We start from the raw sequence: 23,125 nt of genomic DNA, 5'->3' as shown, positions 1-23,125 counted from the left end.
GGTCCTGAGACCCTCTCATGTCGACGATCGCCACGATTCGAAGTCAATTCTGACCGGCAATTTCGGGTCATCTGGGTCTCTGGTGACCCGGAATGTAAGAGTGATTGGTGCTGTCCGAGACAGCACCAATCACCCTTGCCCAGCAGAAGGGAGGTAGCACTGTGCCACCGCACAATCACCTTGAGTTGTCGGCCGGGAACAGCCGACCAATGTGGGCTCCTGCTGGGCAGAGTCACTAACTGATTACTAAAAAAAGAAGAATAAGAGGAGGCACTCACGATTTCAAGGTGCAGTAGTTTTCTTTTATTCATGGTGCATGCTTGGAGCGATACAGCATCCGCAGGACGCCAAGGTGGAAGCACAGGTGCAGTGACAATTGTTTCACGCCCCTTCTGGGCGTTTCATCAGAGGGCGTGGTGTTACGTCCTTCATGAACGCCGCAGCTCTGGCCTGGGGATCGCGGGGGTTCCATCGGTCGGATCCCCACGATTAGACATGTTATCCCCTATCCTTTGGATAGGGGATAACATGTCTAGGGGGGAGTACCCCTTTAATGCACTGTAATCCAACCTCAGGGAGTGAAGAAAGTGACTCATTATTCTCCTTACCGGACAGAGCTAACCACCATTCCAAAAATTTTCAATTTTAGAACTTGATAACATAATATACTTATTGTGCAGCCAAAAGGTAAATAAAAAATTTGGGATTTCCAACCCGCCACCTTTACATAATTTTGTAAGTACTTACAATTTCATTTGTGGGGATTTCTCTCTCCATATCAGATTGTTGCACATACTTTTTATCTCGGAGAATAACTTTTTTCCTGACCAAGTTGGGCAATTTGCCAAGAAAGACAACAGTTGTGGTAGAATTAGCATTTTTAATATACTAATTATTCCTAGGCAGGTAACTATGACAAGGTGGCATCCTCTACGTAGGAAAGTAGGTTTCACCATCTTCACAGACAGAGATTCTTTACTGTAAGCAGCAATGATGTTGTGATGTCTGACTCGTAAACAAGTTCAATTTTTTTGGAAAATTATATTACATGTTATGGATACAAGATTTATGTGGATAGGACATTGATCCAGGGATTTATTCTGATTGCCATATTGGAGTTGGAAAGGAATTTTTCCTCTGTCATGGGGCAATTGGCCTCAGCCTCATGGTTTCTTTTTTGCCTTCCTCTGGATCAACACAGTAGGGTTCTAGGTTGAATATAAATTAAAAGGAATCAGACCTCAAAGTACAGATGGCTTGATTTGTATTAGATATAATAATAAATAAATTGGATAAAAACTAGATTGAGGGTGGTGTGATGGAATAAGGACTAGAGATGTAGCTGGTATATTGCACGTTTTGTTAAGAGTAGATGATACAATGTAAAATATTTTGTGGTGAAGTGTAACCAAGCTGCTGAGCAGGGTGGCCCTTGCTACAGAAACGGTACACTAGATAATGTTAAAATTACAAAAAGGTTCACATTAATAAAATCATATTTGGAAAATAGATTAAAAGGTAAGTAAATAAAAATGATAATTTAGGAAAATGCAATACAATGGTCTGTATTAAGAACTGCTAGCGCTGGTGTTGCCCGGGATAGGAAGTGCATAATTTTAAATCGGCACCAATAGTGTAAGATGTGCCAGTCAATGATGTATTTCCATAGTTAATATAGTATATCCAAATGAAGAAAGAAATGTAGAGGTGTTGTAGAGTTGCTTACCCTCCTGGTGTTGAGGCTGGCAGATGGTGACAAGTTTGTGTGTAAGGTAAATGGCGAGACTGCCCGGTGGTCACACTCTCTGATGTTGGTGGCTGAATGGCTGAGGGGGCGGATCACAGGGCTAAAACTATTGGGCTATAACTTCAGGGGGACATCGGGAAGGAGAGGGGTCTTCACTCCTCTTCATCATTGACAGCCGTGCTGTCCAAGATGGAATAGTCTTTCAGCAAGCTCCGAATGAACCTGCAGCAGATCCGGACGTCCATGTTCTCCCTGTGGATCACAAGGCGGTTCCTGACAAACCACACAGCGTCCTTAACCCCGAGGACGTATGAGTACATCCTGTCCATTCCCGGCCCCCCGCCGCTAGCTGGAGGTGAGCCGGTGCCCGAAACCTGCTGATATCGATCAGCAGGCATCGCGACATATCGCCCAGGGGGGTCATGATGACCCGTCATGTCGGTGATCGCAGTGCATCGCTCGTCAATTCAGACGAGCGATGTGCTGTGATTCCGTTCCCCGCCGCTCGCCGGGCGGGGATCGGAGCCGGATGTCTGCTGATTTCATTCAGCAGACATCCCGGCAGTGTGCCGGAGGACCTCCTATACCGGTGATCGTTGCAGGGCGCCGGTAACTACTTACCGGCATTCCGCAGCGGTTCCGCATCATCAAGGTCACGTGTGACCCTGTGACCCGGATATAGATGATGATTGGTGGTGTAATATACACCACCAATCACCATCCGTGCTGTACTGGGGGCTGGCATTGTGGCCACCCCCCTCAGTACAGTTGTGATTGGGTGGCCAAAGTGGCCACACCAATCACAGTGTAATGGGAGGGGATGGTGGGGGCTAGGAGCATGTTGCTCCGTTCTGCCCGCCATTCCACAGAGATCTGGCGAGCAGGACGGAGCCCCGTGCTGCCCATTATCCCCTCAGTTAAAAAAGTGCCCCTTGCCCCTTTTCTGTGGCCCCTTGGCACAGAAATCCCCCAGGGTTAGTTTTAGATTACGTAGGGACAGGTTAGGGTTAAAATATTTTTTTTTTCAGCATACATCAGTGGGTGTCCGGGGGTCCGTAGCAGCTTTAGCTGCATGACCCCGGCCCTGCTAAGTCGCTGCGGTCTGCCGCCAGCGTTTTTTATTTGGCGCAGATCTTTTTTTTTCACCTAAGCGTGTGGAAAAAAGAGCAGTCCGCCACCGCTTGTTAAAGCCCACCCACCGCTGATCAGTCCCGTAGTACTGATAAGCGTTTTTTTGTGGTGCCGGCACTTTTTTCGCGTTTTCTAGTGTTTTTTTGAACCCATAGGCGGTCCGTGTCACCAGTAGCAGGCATGTGCTGTGTGGCCGGACCGTACCTGTGTGTGTGCGGCGTGCCTCACCGCTGTCAGTGATTTATCACTGATCAGCGTTTTTCTTTTTTGTGGTAAAGGCACTTTTTTCGGTTAACGCGTTTTTTTTTGCACATATAGGCGGTCCGTGCCACCAGTAGCAGGCGTGTACTGTGTGGACGGACCGTACTTGTGTGTGCAGCCTGTCCCACCGCTGTCAGCGTTTTTTTGGGGGTTCAGGTGGGTGCATTTTTTTCGGGGTAAAGCGTTTTTTTTATTTTATTTTTTGTTTTTTTTTGTGTGGGGGTCCGTGTACAAGCCACCAGCCACTGTTCTGGGCTGAGTGGCCGGACCCCCCACTGACTTCTGCACCCACTGCCGCCACAAGCGCTAATCAGTGCGCACACCACTGATTAGATAAACGCTTTTTTTTGGCGCAGGGCTTTTTTGCGCTAGAAGTCCCCTTTTTATTTTATATTTTTTTCTGTTAGGGCGGGTTAGTTTAGTTAGGTTAGGGCGGGTTAGGGAGATAGACTCGCACCACTCCACACACAGCACATACACAAATAAAGCCAGAAGAAATGCAGTGTGTGTCACAGGAAGGGGAGATGGAAGGACACCACGTACCAATGTGACACTTGCCCCTCATCATCTGGGCCTCTGCATAGGCTGCTTCAGGGAGTATCACACTTCCATGGAGTACTACATTTTCCATCCTTTGCCCTAATTTTCATTCCCCAGAATTCGGATCCAATGTACTAGTCCAGGGTACATTGACTTCCAAATTTTAAACCAAACACCCCCCCCCCCCAAAAAAAAAAAAAAAAAACAACCCTTTTTCCCAATATCTTCTTTTTCTTCCCCCTAAAAAATGGGTCATGGGACACAGAGTCAACAGCATTGGAGGTTTGCAGTTGCCTCAAATGCGCAACGCTCTCTCTCTCCACCTGAGCGGGTTGCGCATTTGAGGTAACATAATAGGGACGGCCCCACACATCCCCTTCCCAGAATGATGATTCAGAGTATAGGGTTTGGGGCTGGCATCATTTTTACTTTTGGCTGTACTCTGGGTCATCATTCTGGGAAAATAATTGGAATATCAGTACTAAAATTGCAATTTTCTTCCCCCCATAGTACACTTCATCCATTCCTGGAAAATAAATGAAGGGAACACCCGTCTTTTCCAAATCTCCACTTCACCCTATACACCTTCCCTAGGGGGTGTACTGTTTGTAATAGGCTCACATGTGGGTGTTCCTTTCTTGTATTTTCCTCTGAATGTATGTAACTGTTAGGTCCATAACAAACATCCGCCTCAAATACGAAGAGTTCTCGCGGAGCTCTGTCGCATTTCCAGGCGACAATTCGGAGTCACATGTTAGTTGTTCCCAGAAAAATGAAGCAGAGCATAGGTTGAAAATTGCAATTTTCAAAAAGCTACCCTTCATCCATTCCTGGAAAATAAATTTAGGAAACACCTGTGCATTCAAAATGTCCTCTTTACCCCTATACCTATTCCTCAGGGTGGGTACTTTCTGTAATGGTGTCACATGTGGGTGTTTCATTTTTGTATTTTCCTCGGAATGTATGTAACCGTCAGCTACTGATATGCCATAGGCCACAAATACAAAGTGACCTCAATGACTTCTGAGCCTTGTTGTGCGCCCGCCCGGCACGTTACCCCATATGTGGATGTATTTTTATAGTCAGGGGAAAAAGCCCTCCAAAATTTGTAACTCAATTCCTCATATTACCCCATGTGAAAATGTTAAAAATTGGGTAACCCCAGCATTTTAGTGTAAAAAAATCAAAATTTTCAATTTATGGCCCACTTTTCAAAAAACCTGTGAGGTGTTATTTCCCACTGTACCCCTTGTTATGTTCATTGAGGGGTGTAGTTTCTAAAATGGTGTCACATGTGTTTTTTTTTTTTTTTTGCTGTTGGGGGCTTTATAAATGCACATGACCCCCGACTTCAACTTCAACAAAATTTTCACTCCTTCCATTCTGAGCATTGCAGTGCGTCCACATAGCAATTTTCATCCACATATGGGGTATTTTTTTTTCTCAGACAAAATTGTTCTACAAATTTTGGGGGCCTTTTGCCCTATTACCCAATGTGAAAATGTAACATTTGGGGTAACACTATCAATATAGTGCAAAAAAATCAAATTTTTCACTTTTACGTCCCACTGTTCAAAAAATCTGTGAGGTGTAAGTAAACACTGTTACGTTCCCGGAGGGGTCTAGATTCCAAAATGTAATGCCATGTTGGTTTTTCTTTGCTGTCCTGGCACCATAGGGCTTCCTAAATGCGGCATGCCCCCAGAGCAAAATTTGCTTCCAAACAGCCAAAATGTGACTTCTTCTCTTCTGAGACCTGTAGTGCGCCAGCAGAGCACTTTTCACCCCACATATGGGGTGTTTTCTGAATCGGGAGAAATTGAGCTTCAAATTTTGGGGGGGGTATTTTCTGCTTTATCCCTTTGTAAAAATGTAAAATTTTTGGGAAACCAAGCATTTTAGGTAAACATTTTTTTTTTTTTTTACATATGCCAAAGTCATGAAACCCCTGTGGGGTATTAAGGTTCACTTTACCCCTTGTTACGTTCCCCAAGGGGTCTAGTTTCCAAAATGGTATGCCATTTGGTTTTTTTTTTTGCTGTCCTGGCACCATAGGGGCTTCCTAAATGCGGCATGCCCCCAGAGCAAAATTTGTTTCAAAAAAGCCAAATGTGACTCCTTCTCTTCTGAGACCTGTAGTGCGCCAGTAGAGCACTTTTCACCCCCATATGGGGTGTTTTCTGAATCAGGAGAAATTGGTCTTCACATTTTGGGGGATATTTTCTGCTTTAACCCTTTGTAAAAATGTAAATTTTTTGGGAAACCAAACATTTTAGGTTAAAAATTATAATTTTTTTTTTACATATGCAAAAGTCGTGAAACCCCTGTGGGGTATTAAAGTTCACTTTACCCCTTGTTACGTTCCCCAAGGGGTCTAGTTTCCAAAATGTGTTGCCATGTGTTTTTTTTTTTGTTGTCCTGGCACCATAGGGGCTTCCTAAATGCGGCATGCCCCCAGAGCAAAATTTGCTTCAAAAAAGCCAAATGTGACTCCTTCTCTTCTAAGACCTGTAGTGCGCCAACAGAGCACTTTTCACCCCCATATGGGGTGTTTTCTGAATCGGGAGAAATTGGGCTTCAAATTATGGGGGGTATTTTCTGCTATTACCCTTTTTAAAAATGTAACATTTTTGGGAAAACAAGCATTTTAGATAAAATTTTTTTTGTTTTTTACATTTGCAAAAGTCATGAAACACCTGTGGGGTATTAAGTCTCACTTAATTCCTTGTTACGTTCCTCAAGGGGTCTAGTTTCCAAAATGGTATGCCATGTGTTTTTTTTTTTGCTGTTTTGGCGCCCTAGGGGCTTCCTTAAGGAGACATGCCCCCCAAAAACCATTTCAGAAAAATGTTCTCTCCAAAATCCCCTTGTCGCTCCTTCGCTTCTGAGCCCTCTACTGCGCCCGCCGAACACTTTACATAGACTTGCAAAATGCAAAAATTGGGTCTACAAGAACATGCAAGTGTAAAGTGTAAAAAATTAAGATTTTGAATTTTCTCCTTCACTTTGCTGCTATTCCTGTGAAACACCTAAAGGGTTAACACACTTACTGAATGTCATTTTGAATACTTTGGGGGGTGTAGTTTTTATAATGAGGTAATTTATGGGGTATTTCTAATATGAAGACCCTTCAAATCCACTTCAAAACAACTGGTCCCTGAAAAATATCGAGTTTGAAAATTTTGTGAAAATTTGGAAAATTGCTTCTGAACTTTGAAGCTCTCTGGTGTCTTCCAAAAGTAAAAACATGTCCATTTTATGATGCAAACATAAATTAGACATATTGTATATGTGAACCAAAAAATAATAATTTTGAATATCCATTTTCCTTACAAGCAGAGAGCTTCAAAGTTTCGAAAAATGCTAAATTTTCTATTTTTTCATCAAATTTTGGTATTTTTTTTACCAAGAAAGGATGCAAGTTACCATAAAATTTTACCACTGTGTTAAAGAAGAATATGTCACGAAAAAACAATCTCGGAATCAGAATGATAACTAAAAGCATCCCAGAGTTATTAATGTTTAAAGTGACAGTGGTCAGATGTTCAAAAAATGGTCTGGTCCTTAAGGGGTTCAAACAATTCATAGGGCGCCAAGCCTCCTGGATGGCCTCCACATCGTGGGTCCCAGGGAACAGACCGTAAAGCACCGAATGGTACGAAAGGCAGTTCCGGGGTACAGAGTCTCTAAGTTCATGTTTCAGGTCATCCAACCAACCCTGTGCAAAGACATTTTCTCCACAAAGGGGCACTGTGGGCAGTACCAGGTTCTGCAAAGGTCGCGGGCATGCATGAACGACCTAAGATACAGTCCTCCCTTAATGGCTATCTCTTTAACCACTCGGCCACCTTGTCCCTACAGAGTATTTATGTTGGTGTCAGGACACTTCCAGTAACATAAAGTTAGCTGTTGGGTGCCATGTTGGTTAGGGTGTATACAGGGTCAAAAGATGGCCCTCTTCAAAGTTGGGCATATAGGCACTGGGGGTGTGTTTATCTCGATGAACAGGTAGTCATCCAATCAGTTGTCTGATAAACCAGCCAAATTTATCTTCTATCTAAGAGCCAAGGAACATGCTCTCGAATCACCCAAAGTGCAAGGAAAAAGTGCACAAAGGATGTGGTCTATCACAAGCCCTTCTCCGACAAGAGAGAGGCCCCCCAACAAACCTTACCCTTCAAGGTTCCAGGTTCAATGTCCCTTTTCGACAAAGCTACTAAGGGACCACAAATGCTCCTGGCATCCCCCTTGGCGTTAGCCAAGGTATCTGCCTGCAGAGCCGATAACGGTCGGTACCCTGCCCATGCAGGAGTACCTGGGGTTTTTGCAGGGAGGTGAGGAATAGTGTTGCTCGCGAATATTCGCAATTCGAATATTATTCGCGAATATCGCATATTCGCGAATTCGCGAATTTCGCGAATATAGCGCTATATATTCGTAATTACGAATATTCGTATTTTTTTTTTTTTTTTTCTTCACAGTACACATCACAGTGATCATCCCTCTCTGCTTCCAGCTTGTGTGGTGTAAAGAAGGCTCTAATACTACTGTGTGAGACTGGCGTGCGAAAATTCGCATATGCGAAAATTCGCATATGCTAATTTTCGCATATGCGAATTTACGCGCGTGTTAATTTTGTATATGCCAATATTCACGTATGTTAATTTTCGCATACGCGAATATTCGCATATGCGAAAATAAAACGAGACTATGACGAATATGCGAATATTCGCGAATATATGACGAATATTCGTCCATATATTCGCGAATTCGAATATGGCCTATGCCGCTCAACACTAGTGAGGAACCTAATGGCCACACACACCTTTCGCCAAACCACTAGGATGGACACCCAGAAGGGCTACTGCATCCTAACAATCCTGTGAACACACAACAAGGAAATAAATAAATTAATGTGTGCAGATATACTGCCCTGATCTATAAAAAAAAAAATATTCTCTTATCCTAGCCAACAATCAAGAGGTGAGTGCCAGAAGGTGAACAGTTCATGGTGCCCGTGCTTCCACTCTTTGTATCTAAAAGCCAAGGAACGTGCTCTCAAATCACCCAAAGTGCCAATAAAGGGGAAACATGTTCCACAAAAAAAAAAAAAAAAATGTGCACAGAGGATGCAGTCTATTGCAAGTCTTTCTCCAATAGGAGAGAGGCCCCCCCCACCACAAACCTTATCCTTCCCCTTCCCCTCTGGCCCAAAATGTACCTTTGAGGTTCAATATCCCTTTTCACCGAAGCTACTAAGTGACCCAATACTCCCAGTGAGTTTTGGCACCTCAAAGTCATCACTCCTCGAGGCACTAAAGTACCTCGGCTCTAGACCCTCTCAGCCTCATGGCGAGACCTGGAGGAAAACAGGTCACATCGGGGCAGCTGTCGAGATGATTCCTCAGAACCAGCCCCAAACATCCTGGTACAGCTGCCCCCTACCATGCAGCACTCATCCCCACCAGCTCTGCACCGGGGCTGTTGACCACCAGCATGAAACTGATAAGAACAGATACTACACTTGATCTTAGCCAAAAGGCTGAGAAGCTTGAAATGTTTGAACACAGACCGCTAATAATCTGACTTGTTAACATTAATAACATGTATACTAGTAAATGGTAAATGTTGGCTCTCCCCAAGTTAGTTCAGGTGAGATCTTGGTGTGGTTGCCAGTGCTGACTATACCTTTTGTTGTCAGTGGGGTTAATCATTATCTGTTTCTCTATGGAGCAACAGCTATGATGAATCGCTTCTTCACCTTTTGGCTAAGATCAAGTGTAGTATCTGTTCTTATCAGTTTTTCATACCAGTGGACTGTAACGCCGGTGTGGGGATGGGTGCTGCATGGAGGGTGCAGGTGTACTGGGGCTGGTTCTGAGGAATCAGCTTGATGGCTGCCCTGATGTGACCTGATCCCTCCGGGTCTAGAGCCGAGGTACTTTTGTGTCTCGGGGAGTGGTGATCCCCTGAGGTGCCGAAACTCACTGGGAATACTGGCTCACTGAGTTGAAGCACAGGCACCATAATCTCTTCACCTTGTGGCACTCACCTCTTGATTCCTGGCCTTCTGGCTAGGATCAGAGACATTTTTATAGATCCGGGCAGTATATCTGCACACATTCACTTATTTATTTATTTTTGTCTCACTGTGTCACTTTTTGCGTGTTGTGTGTTCACAGGATTTGTCAGGATGCGGTAGCCCTTCTGGGTGTCCCTCCTGGCGGTCTAGGGGAGGTGTGTGTGGCCATTAGGTTCCGCACCTCCCTGCAAACACCCCGGGTACTCCTGCTTTGGCAGGGTACCTACCGTTATCGGCTCTGCGGGCAGATACCTTGGCTAACGCCAAGGGGGATGCTGGGAGCATTTGTGGTCCCCTAGTAGCTTCGGCGAAAAGGGACATCGAACCTGGAACCTCGCAGGTACCTTTTGGTCCGGAGGCGAAGGGTAAGGTTTGTTGGGGGGCCTCTCTCCTATTGGAGAAGGGCTTGCGATAGACCGCATCCTTTGTGCACGTTTTTTTTTAGTGTAACACGTTTGCACTTTGGGTGAATCGAGAGCACGTTCCTCGGCTTTAGATAAAAAAAAAAAAACAGCTATGATGAATTGAGTGTGTGATTACATCAATGTCCTGCACTGCCTTGAATGGTGACTGTATGTGATATTCTGACACCTAATCTGCTGACAATACTCAAGTTGTTAAAGGGGTACTCCATTCCTAGACATCTTATCTCCTATCCAATGGATAGGGGATAAGATGTCTGATTGTGGTGGTCCTGCTGCTGGGGACTCCTGCAATATAGTATGCAGCACCCACCTGTTACTGCTCTGGAAGCGCTGGAGGGTCTGGCTCCTGACCACAGGTACGGAAGATTGTGATGTCACGCCCTGCCCCCTCAATGCAAGTCTATGGGAGGGGCGTGACTTCACGATCTTCCATCCCCGTGGTCGGGAGCCAGACCCTCCAGCGCTTCCGGCAGTACTTACAGGTGGGTGCTGCATGCTATATTGTGGGGGTCCCCAGTGGTGGGACCACTGCGATCAGACATCTTATGTCTTAAGATGTCTAGGGGTGGAGCACCCCTTTAAAAAGTCTAGAAAAAGTTATACTTTCTGTTTGAGGCATATCATGAGGTATGTCCTCAGTTTGCTTTTCCTTATAAATTGTTCTGTTTGACTCTCTCCCCACCTTCATCTCATGACCTTCCTTTAAAAAGAAAATCCTATTTTTTTAAATGGTGTGCAGCTGGGTGGGTAAAATAAGCAGAGAGACTTGTATAAAGTGGGGGTACACTTTTCTCAAGTCTGGGCTTGATTATCACCAATAAATGGGTGTATATAAAATATATGTATAAAATGATGTAGATCAAGTGAATTAATTTAAAACAATTTATTATTATAATGATAGTGCTTGTGGTGTCCTTTGTAGGGCCCTTACATCGGACTCACCACAATAAGCAAGGTAGTGAATGTATAAAATATTCATACAATGAAATAAAATAAAATAGACATATAATATTCAGGGTAAAAAAAGGAGATTTAAGGAGATCCCGCAGTCCTTTTTGCACTCTTTAATCACTCTGATACCTTAAGCTGGGAAAGACCCTCACCATTGCTCTAGTTATAGACCCATCGCCCTTCTCGATTCTGATTTTAAACTCTTTTCTAGGTTTTAGCTGTTCGGCTCTGCTCCTTCCTCCCTTTCCTTATCCACAAGGATCAGGTTGAGTTTATCATATCGTCTGGTCCTGTCCTCTCATTGTGGACTACTGGAAAATGGTGCAGCGCTTGTTGTCTTATGTCTTGGGTGTATCTGTCCCTCTGGACCCCCTTGTCTATCTTCTACACTTATCTCACCGTGCTTTATCTAAGAAGCCCTTGAAAGGGGTTATCCAGGAAAAAACTTTATTTTATATATCAACTGGCTCCTAAGTGCTCTCTGATGAGACGTGTCTCGGGAAACGCCCAGTTTAGAAGAGGTTTGCTATGGGGATTTGGTTCTAAACTGGGCGTTTCCCCAAACACGTGTCATCAGAGATCACTTAGACAGAAAAGAACAACCTTAACTTCAGAAGCTCATAACTACTGAAAGGATTAAGATTTTTTAATAGAAGTAATTTACAAATCTGTTTAACTTTCTGGAGCCAGTTGATATATATATATATATATATATTTTTTTTTCCTGGATAACCCCTTTAAGCATATTGTTTTAGCTCATAAGACTCTTATTACCAAGTGCTGTAAGAGGACTTTCCTTCTCTCTGAGACAGATTTGTTAACTTGTATTCATGATCCGTTCTTTGGAATCTCTCACAGCTTCCTTGAACAACTCTATTCCCTTATTCCTTTCTGTCTGGGAACCATGGGGCTGCTTTTCTGATCAACAGCCTCCTGCCCCTCTTTCTCTTCCTTTTTCTTTTTCCTACCTGTCTTGTGGTTGTCTTGTGTGTTGGTCTTTGTGGTCCCCTTTTGTCCCCCCCGCCCTTTGTTTTTCCCATTGTTTGTAGCCCTCTGGGCTTGACTGCCTATATTTGCTGGCAGAAAGTCTCACGTCTACATGAGCCTTCTTCATGGTCAGAATCCTAGCTTTTGTGTGCTTGTACCTCGGTGTTCGGACTTCTGTTTTATTTTGTTTGCTCTCGTAGGCCTTACCTGGCTTCCTTTGTGTTTTTCTTTTTATTGGTTTACCGGCTGTAACTGGGTCTTTGGCCCTTTGTGATGTTATTTGCATGTCCTTCGTTCCTTTTGGATTTGTTACCATAAAAATTTTTCAATAAAAATGTACAGTTAAAAAAAAAAGGTAATTCAGTTTTTTTAAACTGTGCATAACCCCCCCCCCCCCCCCCCGAAAAAAAATAAAAAAAATTAAATAGATCACCTCTCCATTATAAGTAAAAAGAAACAAATAAATGAAAGATCTGAAAGATATAGGGGTCAGATTAGGACAATTTTTAGCATACTGATTTTGATTAAGAAGTTTGATTTTTTCTTTTTAAGTATAATAATAGTAAAGCATGTGACCTTGGTTATCTACACGATTTGACCCACAGTATGAAGAGAACATTTCATTGTTACCATAAAGTTCCCTGCATAAAAAGAAAACCTACAAAAATTTCTCAAAATTCTGGTTTTCTTTTCAAATTCCTGCCACAAATAATATTTTTTTATCGTTGCCCCTTATATTTTATGGTAAAATAGAAGGTATTATTACAAAGTCTTTTGGTTGCGCAATATGCAAGCCTTATATGGGTCTGTGGATGGAAAAATATAATAGTTAGGGATTTTAGAAAGCAAAGAGGGAAAACACGAAAATGCTAAAATGAAAATTTCCTGTTTCCTCAAGGCCAAAAAGGTTTGTGTCCTAGAGGGGATAAACATGATATAAAAAGTGATATAACAAAATATGTGACATGGCTACAACTAGATGAAGTCTGAGGCTTAAAGGGGTACTCAGGTGCTTAGACATCTTATCCCCTATCCAAAGGATAGGGGATAAGATGCCTGACTGCGGGAGTCCCGCCGCTGGGGACCCCCGTGATCTTGCACGGTGGCATATGATGTCATGCCTGTGCCCCTCAATGCAAGCCTACGGGAGGGGGCGTGACAGCTGTCACGCCCCCTACCATAGGCTTGCATTGAGGGGTGGAGCGTGACGTCACACGGGGCGCAGGCGTGACGTTACATGCCGCCCGCCCTGTGATCGCCCGTAATCAGACCCGGAGCGAACACGCTCCGGGGACTGATTACAAACAGGGTGCCACGTGCAAGATCACGGGGGTCCCCAGCGGCTGGACTCCCGCAGTCAGGCATCTTATCCCCTATCCTTTGAATAGGGGATAAGATGTCTAAGCACCGGAGTACCCCTTTAAAGGAGTAGTCCAGCCCTGAAAAATGTATCCCCTATCCTAAGGACAGGGGATAAGCTGGGGCCCCCCGCGATCTCCTGTATGGGGCCCCAGCAGCCCGTGGGGAGGGGGCGTGTTGACCCCCCACGAAGCGGCGGCTGCCATGCCCCCTCAATTCAACTCTATGGCAGAGCCGTAGCACTATATTAAGGGGGCATGTCGGCCGCTGCTTCGTGCGGTGGTCAACACGCCCTCTTCCTGTGGGCTGCCGGGGCCCCATACAGGAGATCGCAGGGGGGGCCCTAGAGGTCGGACCCCCAGCAATGTGAAACTTATTCCCTATCCTTAGGATAGGGGATAAGTTTTTTAGGACTGAACTACTCCTTGAACTATACAGTAAAAGAGTAAACTCTAAGGAACTCATGGAGCAATGGTAGTGTGTCTGACTCCAGATCAGAAGGTTGCATGTTAAAATCACGTCGGGGTCATATATTTTGTTTTTTTAATGTAATTTTCAAAGATGTTTCAATAATTTTTTCCTATATACATTTTTTTTTTATTTCTGACACAAATTTAAAGGTAAACTGTCACATGTTTTTTGCCACACTATCCACAGGTACTGATGGATAGTACGGGAGACGCTAATTCCAATGAGCCCTACCTTGCCCGGTGTTACGCCGAGCGCTCCGGGTCCCCGCTCCTCCCCGGAGCGCTCACAGCGTTCTCCTGTTCGCAGCGCTCCGGTCAGACCCGCTGACCGGGTGCGCTGCGATAATGTCCCTAGCCGGGATGCGATGGATGGCCTTAGGGACCGGACACTTATAGGTGGATTTCTTTAAGATGTTGTAAAAGCCTGGAAGCGGACTTAGAAAATATGTGGGATACTTTGTAGTTTACCATTCACACAATGTGGAATAATGTAAACCTAACAGAATTTGAGAAAATATGGCAACAAGGTTTCTAAATTTCATGAGGGACCACTTTAATACAACATTTCTTCTAGGACACGTTATTGAGAAATTTTGATGAATTATGGGTTTTATTTAGTATAGGAGAAACACGGATTTTGGAATATGCAATTGAAAGAACCAGACAGACAAACAAGTGGTAGTCAATATCTACAGATAAAGGAAAATCATGCTATTGAGCATATTTGTAGGCAGTATAGAGGAAAAAGAAATATGGTTAAAATATATAAAATACTTAGTCAGGAAAGGAACCCCTGGAAATTAAAGCAAAATGGGATATGAATGGTACTTTTTTTTTTTTTAAACGCTAAATAATTTAAATGATCTTTCTAAATTGTAATTTTCTCTCAATCAATGCAAATTTTATATCAACTCAATTTAGGCTATTACATAATCTGTACTATTCCCGAAGACCTTGGCTAGATTTAAATATAGAGCTGATGCAAAATGTCTTCGGTGTAGAATAGATGAAGCAGACCTTTGCCATATCATATGGGACTGTGTCATCATACAGGTTTTTGGGTTAAATTCTTCTGGAATCTATAAGATAAAAGGATCCTGAAGGATATGGGTTCACTGACATTTTTTCCAAGTCATTTTAGAAGATTGGTGGGGTAGAGAAATATATAGTGAGTAAGTTCCAAAGCTTTTTATCTGTGAAAAAATCCTTAAAGGGGATAAGATGTCTGATCACAGGGGACCCCCGCGATCTCCCTGCTGCACCCATCATTTGTTTAAAACGTCGGGTGCAGTGCCAGATGCTCGTGACGTCACAGCCATGCCCCCCCAATGCAAGTCTATGGGAGAGGGCCCCCCTCCCTTAGACATGCATTGAGGGGGTGTAGCTTTGACGTCACGAGCCTCCACATCGCCAGTCATCCAGCACAGAGTGAAGTTCGCTCCGTCACCAGATGTCTGGGGTGCCGCAGCCGAGACCCCCGTGATCAGACATCTTATCCCCTATCCTTTGGATAGGGGATAAGATGTCTAGGGGCGGAGTACTTCTTTAAGGGTCTGGTTATCAGATAAAGTTCCCGAATTTAACATGGACAAAGTGAGGAGGTATGAATTTCATAGGGTACAAGATTCCAAGAAAGGGATGGCTATGTATTTGAATCTCATGTGGTGACATAATAACAGAAAAGTATGTACCTTTTGTTTCTCGTTTTTTTAATTTTTATTTATCAAATCCTTCTCCTTGGGGCGTTGAGGGTGGCATAGGTGGGGGTCTGGGGTGGTTAGGGCCTGAGTTCAGCTATATTTGGTGAATCTAAAAAAATTAAATTAAAATAAAGTTAATATTAAAATTTTGAACATTTCCACGTATGTTCCTAGAAAATTTTAAAGTGTGAAAAGTATAACTATTAAAAACAACACTAAGACAACAAGGAATGAACTCCTGTAAATATCAGGCATATAAAAACATTGACATGTGGCTGTACAGTATAGCACGCGTAATCCAAACAGCAGATAGATATGAAGCTGCTATAAACATTGGCGGTTGTCTGTGTATAAGTTGTGCGGCCACCAGTTCAGGATGACTTTAGGGTCCAGGGGGCAACACAGATAGGATAGATTGTCAGAATGCCTTCCCTGCCTTAGCCGCTTCTGTAGGGCCATTTTAAGTTCCTCATTTTTCATTGCTGTATTCATTCCTGGTGGGTCTGAAAGGGATAGTTAATGTTTTGTTCTTTAGTGCTAGATATGCCTTTTTAAGGAAATGGATAATGCCAAAGTCCCCCATGGTCAAAGGATGTAACACATATGCTCAAAAAAAATACTAACCTTATTGTGAATCTGTAGCGAGTTGAATTTTTATTTTTAGAATCCTCTTATATTTTACATGTCATTTATGCCCCTTGATGGCTTTATTATTTGCTTATATGCACATGTTTTTCTCAAACTTATTTTGTTGTACACCTTAAAACATTTTCAATAAACATTTTTTAAAACCTTAAAAAGTATAGCCAAGAAGAGGGGTAAAATTTAACTTTTAATAAAGAAATGCTCTAAATAGTCGGGTAATATCAGATAAACCACGGCTCAATACCTGCGTGCACGATTTCTGAACTCTCCTTTGTTTTACCAGTGTGCTGCTCTTCTTGGAGTTATCAGGATTTAATGAAGTTATGAATATGATATAAATGTATAGACTACAATTTACGACTTGTGGCCTACAATATGAGAAACAAATAGTCCCAAGAATGAGTTTCACATTTGGGCACTTATCAGTTTTATTAGAGTCCATCCTACACATGTGTACACATATGTCATAAAAAACTGTTCACAATTAATTATAAAAAATTATGAAATAAAGTCACTAAATCTCGGATTGCACTTAACAGCATTTCTATCAGTCTCCTCCCAGTGAATATCCACAGTGTCTCCAAATTCTAATTGATTTATCTATAACCAATTTTTTCCAGTGTGCCGTTAATCCCTCGTCTGGGAGCATAAATGACGGTGATGGGTTTACCCATGGGCACTGCAGAAGAAATACGTAGTAATAGCCGGAGGGTAGAGAAGTAAGACACATAGCTCTTGTTTGATCACGACGGGGACTGCTCTTTGTTGTTGGTTTTCCACTATTGCTAGTAAAGGTGGCGAACTAAGCCACCCCTTCCCCCTCTATCATGTCTAAGTTGCTTAACTAAGGCTGGCTTTAGGGGGTAGCATACTGGGTAATTACCTAGGGTCTCAATCTGAATTTACCATTCACCTCTTCACTGTAGACGACTAGCCCTCACCCAACACTTTTTTATTTTCTGTACTTTCTGCTAATGCTGGCCGTATTAAAGGGGTACTCCCGTGGAAATCTTTTTTTTTTAATCAACTGGTGCCAGAAAGTTAAATAGATTTGTAAACCACTTCTATTAAAAAATCTTAATCTTTCCAGTACTTTTTTGGGGCTGTATACTAAAGAGAAATCCAAAAAAGAAATGCATTTCCTCTGATGTCATGACCACAGTGCTCTGCTTACCTCTGCTGTCCATTTTAGGAACTGTCAACTGTCATAGTATGTTTGCTATGGGTATTTTCTCCTGCTCTGGACAGTTCCTAAAATGGACAGCAGAGGTCAGCAGAGAGCTGAGAGGTCAGCAGAGAGCACTGTGGTCATGACATCAGAGGAAATGCATTTCTTTTTTGGATTTCTCTTTAGTATACAGCCCCTAAAAAGTACTGGAAGGATTAAGATTTTTTAATAGAAGTAATTTTGCAAATCTGTTTAACTTTCTGGCACTAGTTGAAAAAAAAAAGTTTTCCACGGGAGTACCCCTTTATAGCGAAGCTACGCTATTAGCGTAGACCTAACGTACGCTACGCTGTTAGTGTAGCACTTACATACTCACGCATGCGCAGACAGTTTGTTAATTAGACAAAAAAAACTTTATTGGTAAAAAAAAACTACCTGCGCATGCGCCGGAAGAGGCCGCAGATTCGTCGCTGAGCCACGGAAGAAACAGGAAGAAAAGATTCGCCTCGGACGTCAGAAGATAGGAAGGACAGAAGCAAGAACACACCCCCCGACATCCCACTTACCGAACACAACATGGCGGAGGCCGAGGTTACACAGCAAGCCGCTGGAAGAAAAAGTTGCCAGCTTCCGGATCTTCACAAAAGGTAAGAAAATACATATATACATAATCACAACACACATAAAACCCACATACTTATACACACATAACACACAAACATAATAACAAAAAACAGTATAAACAAGGGAAAACCCCTTTAAGCTGTGTCTGTGGATGCATGTCAGGGAAAGTTCCAACCGTGAATGCCTGACATATACATATGATGAATGCCACTTACTGTAGGGTCTAGTAATAGGACATATATGTCCTTTTGCTCAATTCAGCTCAATGGAATAGCACAGAGGTCTGCTCTTTTCCATTAAGGAAAGTTTGCCCGCTTGGCAGATGAGGGGGATGCCATTACAGAGCTAGCAGAACTGCAGCAGGATACCGCCTCTGACCGCCAGGGGGGTGTCTGCTCCAGTAAGGAGGGAGGGAGGAGTACAGGGCAGGCCAGACAGGTACTAGTGGTGGGGGACTCAATTATTAGGGGGACAGACAGGGCAATCTGTCACAAAGACCGGGATCGCCGAACAGTGTGTTGTCTGCCTGGCGCACGAGTTCGGCACATCGCGGATCGGGTTGACAGGTTGCTGGGCGGGGCTGGAGAGGACCCAGCAGTCATGGTACATATTGGCACCAACGACAAAGTAAGAGGTAGGTGGAGTGTCCTTAAAAATGATTTCAGGGACTTAAGCCACAAGCTTAAGGCAAGGACCTCCAAGGTAGTATTTTCTGAAATACTACCAGTACCACGAGCCACACCAGAGAGGCAGCGGGAGATCAGGGAGGTAAACAAGTGGCTCAGAAGCTGGTGTAGGAAGGAAGGGTTTGGGTTCGCTGTTGGTTACCGGCTCTACCGTAGGGACGGGCTGCACCTCAATGGGGAGGGTGCAGCTTTGCTTGGGGAGAAGATGGCTAGAAGGGTGGAGGAGTGTTTAAACTAGGGACTTGGGGGGAGGGAACCTACAGCAAAGAGGGGGAAGATAGTGTAGATAGAGAGGTGGGAATTATAAATGTACCTGGGGGTGGAGCGGAGGGAGGGGTTAGAATAGTTAATAGGAATAGGCCTCATAGGAAAATAAAACTTACACCCTTGAATCCCATTAACCCCAATAACATAAAGGATGGAAATGTAAAGTGTATGTTCACAAATGCCAGAAGCCTAGCAAATAAAATGGGGGAGCTTGAGGCCTTTATACTGGAGGAACATATTGATATAGTTGAGGTCACTGAGACATGGCTGGACTCCTCACATGACTGGGCCGTCAATCTGCAGGGGTTTACATTGTTTCGCAAGGATAGAATGAACAGAAAAGGTGGTGGAGTCTGTCTGTATGTAAGAAGTGGTATGAAAGTCAGTGTGAACGATGCCATAGTGTGTGATGATTCTGAGGAGGTGGAATCACTGTGGGTAGAATTACAAAAGGAGGGAAATACTGAAAAAATAATATTTGGGGTAATCTACAGACCCCCTAATATCACTGAAGAGATAGAAGTTCGGCTTCATAAACAAATAGAGAGGGCCGCCCGGGCATGTACAGTGGTAATAATGGGAGATTTTAACTATCCAGATATGGATTGGGGTCCGGGGTTGGCTAAAACTACAAAGGGGCGACAATTCCTAAATTTATTGCAGGATAATTTTATGGGCCAGTTTGTGGAGGACCCAACAAGAAGTGATGCCTTGTTGGATCTGATCATTTCCAACAACGCAGAGCTGGTTGGTAATGTAACTGTGCGGGAAAACCTTGGGAATAGCGACCACAATATAGTTACTTTTGACTTAAAATGTAGAAAACAAAGACAGGCGGGGAAGGCAAAAACATATAACTTTAAAAAGGCAAACTTCCCTGGGCTGAGGGCTGCACTACAGGACATAGACTGAGGGGAGGTGTTGTCAAATACCGATACAGAAGGTAAATGGGACATCTTTAAATCAACTCTAAATAACTACATCTAAATATGTACCAAAGGGGAACACATATAAACGATTAAAACTAAATCCTACATGGCTGACAAATGAGGTTAAAAGAGCAATAAACAACAAAAAAATAGCCTTCAAAAAATACAAATCTGATGGGTCAGCGATAACATTTAAACAATACAAAGAGCTTAATAAAATCTGTAAAAATGTAATAAAAACAGCAAAAATTCAAAACGAGAGACAGGTGGCCAAAGAAAGCAAAACTAATCCTAAATATTTTTTTAGATATATAAATGCAAAAAAACCAAGGACAGAGCATGTAGGACCCCTTAATAATGATAATGGGGAGGTTGTCACGGGCGATCAAGAGAAGGCGGAGCTACTGAATGGGTTCTTTAGTTCTGTATATACTAGGGAAAAAGGAGCTGACATTGGCCAGGTCAGTGCTGGTAACACATCATGTAATGTACTGAACTGGCTTAATGTAGAGATGGTACAAGGTAAGTTAAGTGATATAAATGTAAGCAAATCCCCAGGGCCGGATGGACTACACCCAAGAGTTCTTAGAGAGGTAAGTTCAGTAATATCTGTACCCCTGTTCATGATATTTAGAGATTCTCTGGTGTCTGGTATTGTGCCAAGGGACTGGCGCAAGGCGAATGTGGTGCCAATCTTCAAAAAGGGCTCTAGGTCTTCCCCAGGAAACTATAGACCGGTAAGTTTAACGTGCATTGTGGGTAAATTGTTTGAAGGACTTATAAGGGATTACTTACAGGAATACATAGGGGATAATTGAATTATAAGTGATAGCCAGCATGGGTTTACTAAGGATAGAAGTTGTCAAACCAATCTAATTTGCTTTTATGAAGAGGTGAGTAGAAGCCTTGACAGAGGAATGGCTGTGGATATAGAGGGGGGCTGTGTATATAGAGGGGGCTGTGTATATAGAGGAATGGCTGTGGATATAGAGGGCGGCTGTGTATATAGAGGGGGGGCTGTGTATACAGAGGAATGGCTGTGGATATAGTGTTTCTGGATTTTGCTAAAGCGTTTGATACTGTCCCTCATAGACGTCTGACAGGTAAGTTAAGGTCTTTGGGTTTGGAAACTTTAGTTTGTAACTGGATTGAACACTGGCTCATGGATTGTACCCAGAGAGTGGTGGTCAATGATTCGTACTCTGATTGGTCCCCGGTAATTAGTGGTGTACCCCAAGGTTCAGTACTGGGCCCGCTGTTGTTTAATTTATTTATCAATGATATAGAGGATGGTATTAACAGCTCTGTTTCTATCTTTGCAGATGACACCAAGCTTTGTAGCACGGTACAGTCTATAGAGGATGTGCATAAGTTACAAGATGACTTGGATAGACTAAGTGTCTGGGCATCCACTTGGCAAATGAGGTTCAATGTGGATAAATGTAAAGTTATGCATCTGGGTACTAATAACCTGCATGCATCGTATGTCTTAGGGGGGATTAAACTGTCAGAGTCACTGGTAGAGAAGGATCTGGGTGTACTTGTAGATCACAGACTACAGAATAGCATGCAATGTCAGGCTGCTGCTTCCAAAGCCGGCAGGATATTGTCATGTATCAAAAGAGGCATGGACTCAAGGGACAGGGACATAATACTCCCCCTTTATAAAGCATTGGTACGGCCTCACCTGGAATATGCTGTTCAGTTTTGGGCACCTGTCCATAAAAGGGACACTGCGGAGTTGGAAAGGGTGCAGAGACACACGACTAAACTAATATGGGGCATGGAACATCTTAGCTATGAGGAGCGATTAAAGGAGTTACAATTGTTTAGTCCTGAGAAGAGACGTTTAAGGGGGGATATGATAAACGTATATAAGTATATTATTGGCCCATACAAAAAATATGGAGAAAAACTGTTCCAGGTTAAACCCCCCCAAAGGATGAGGGGGCACTCCCTCCGTCTGGAGAAGAAAAAGTTTAGTCTCAAGGGGCGACACGGCTTCTTTACCGTGAGGACTGTGAATTTATGGAACGGTCTACCTCAGGAACTGGTCACAGCAGGAACAATTAACAGCTTTAAAACAGGATTAGATACATTTATGGAACAAAATAACATTAATGCTTATGAAGAAATATAAAATCCCATCCCTTCCCCAATATCGCGCCACACCCCTACCCCTTAATTCCCTGGTTAAACTTGATGGACATATGTCTTTTTTCGACCGTACTAACTATGTAAGGAGGCCTCACTCCACGACCTAAAAGAAGAATAAAATGGTAAACTGGCACACTTTTGTCCTTCTTTGGGAGAATTGTGCCACGACATCGCTGTGCTTATGCTGAGAGGAGCCTGTTGTACAGTGCTTCAACGTAGTGTGAAATAATCCTAGGACTGTACAGTGAGTGGTTATATCATAGTATTATCTGTGGCCTTAAAAATAAACAAATGTATTACGACGAGGATGGGATTCGAACCCACGCGTGCAGAGCACAATGGATTAGCAGTCCATCGCCTTAACCACTCGGCCACCTCGTCCTTGTTGGAGGCTTCTTGTTGGAGGCTTCTTGTTGGAGGCTTCTTGTTGGAGGCTTCTTGTTGGAGGCTTCTTGTTGGAGGCTTCTTGTTGGAGGCTTCCTGTTGGAGGCTTCCTGTTGGAGGCTTCCTGTTGGAGGCTTCCTGTTGGGGGACATTTTGGACACTGCGGAGTTGGAAAGGGTGCAGAGACGCGCGACTAAACTAATATGGGGCATGGAACATCTTAGCTAGGAGGAGCGATTAAAGGAGTTACAATTGTTTAGTCCTGAGAAGAGACGTTTAAGGGGGGATATGATAAACGTATATAAGTATATTATTGGCCCATACAAAAAATATGGAGAAAAACTGTTCCAGGTTAAACCCCCCCAAAGGACGAGGGGGCACTCCCTCCGTCTGGAGAAGAAAAAGTTTAGTCTCAAGGGGCGACACGCCTTCTTTACCGTGAGGACTGTGAATTTATGGAACGGTCTACCTCAGGAACTGGTCACAGCAGGAACAATTAACAGCTTTAAAACAGGATTAGATACATTTATGGAACAAAATAACATTAATGCTTATGAAGAAATATAAAATCCCATCCCTTCCCCAATATCGCGCCACATCCCTACCCCTTAA

At 43.4% G+C, this 23,125-nt stretch overlaps 2 non-coding genes and 1 pseudogene across 2 annotated transcripts; 1 reads left to right on the top strand and 2 right to left on the bottom strand.

Moving 5' to 3' along the window:
* Positions 1-9,142: 9,142 nt before the first annotated feature.
* On the bottom strand, positions 9,143-9,233 carry LOC130267849 (U2 spliceosomal RNA; annotated as a pseudogene).
* A 194-nt stretch (positions 9,234-9,427) lies between these two features.
* On the top strand, positions 9,428-9,625 carry LOC130267938 (U2 spliceosomal RNA). Its single transcript, XR_008843343.1, has one exon. It is a non-coding gene; the product is annotated as a U2 spliceosomal RNA (small nuclear RNA).
* Positions 9,626-22,428: 12,803 nt separating this feature from the next.
* Positions 22,429-22,510, bottom strand: TRNAS-GCU (transfer RNA serine (anticodon GCU)). The gene has a single exon. It is a non-coding gene; the product is annotated as a tRNA-Ser (tRNA).
* Positions 22,511-23,125: the final 615 nt, after the last annotated feature.

This window comes from Hyla sarda, chromosome 4, assembly GCF_029499605.1.
Source record: "Hyla sarda isolate aHylSar1 chromosome 4, aHylSar1.hap1, whole genome shotgun sequence".
NCBI lineage: Eukaryota > Metazoa > Chordata > Amphibia > Anura > Hylidae > Hyla > Hyla sarda.
This window is presented reverse-complemented; position numbering and strand designations above follow the sequence as displayed.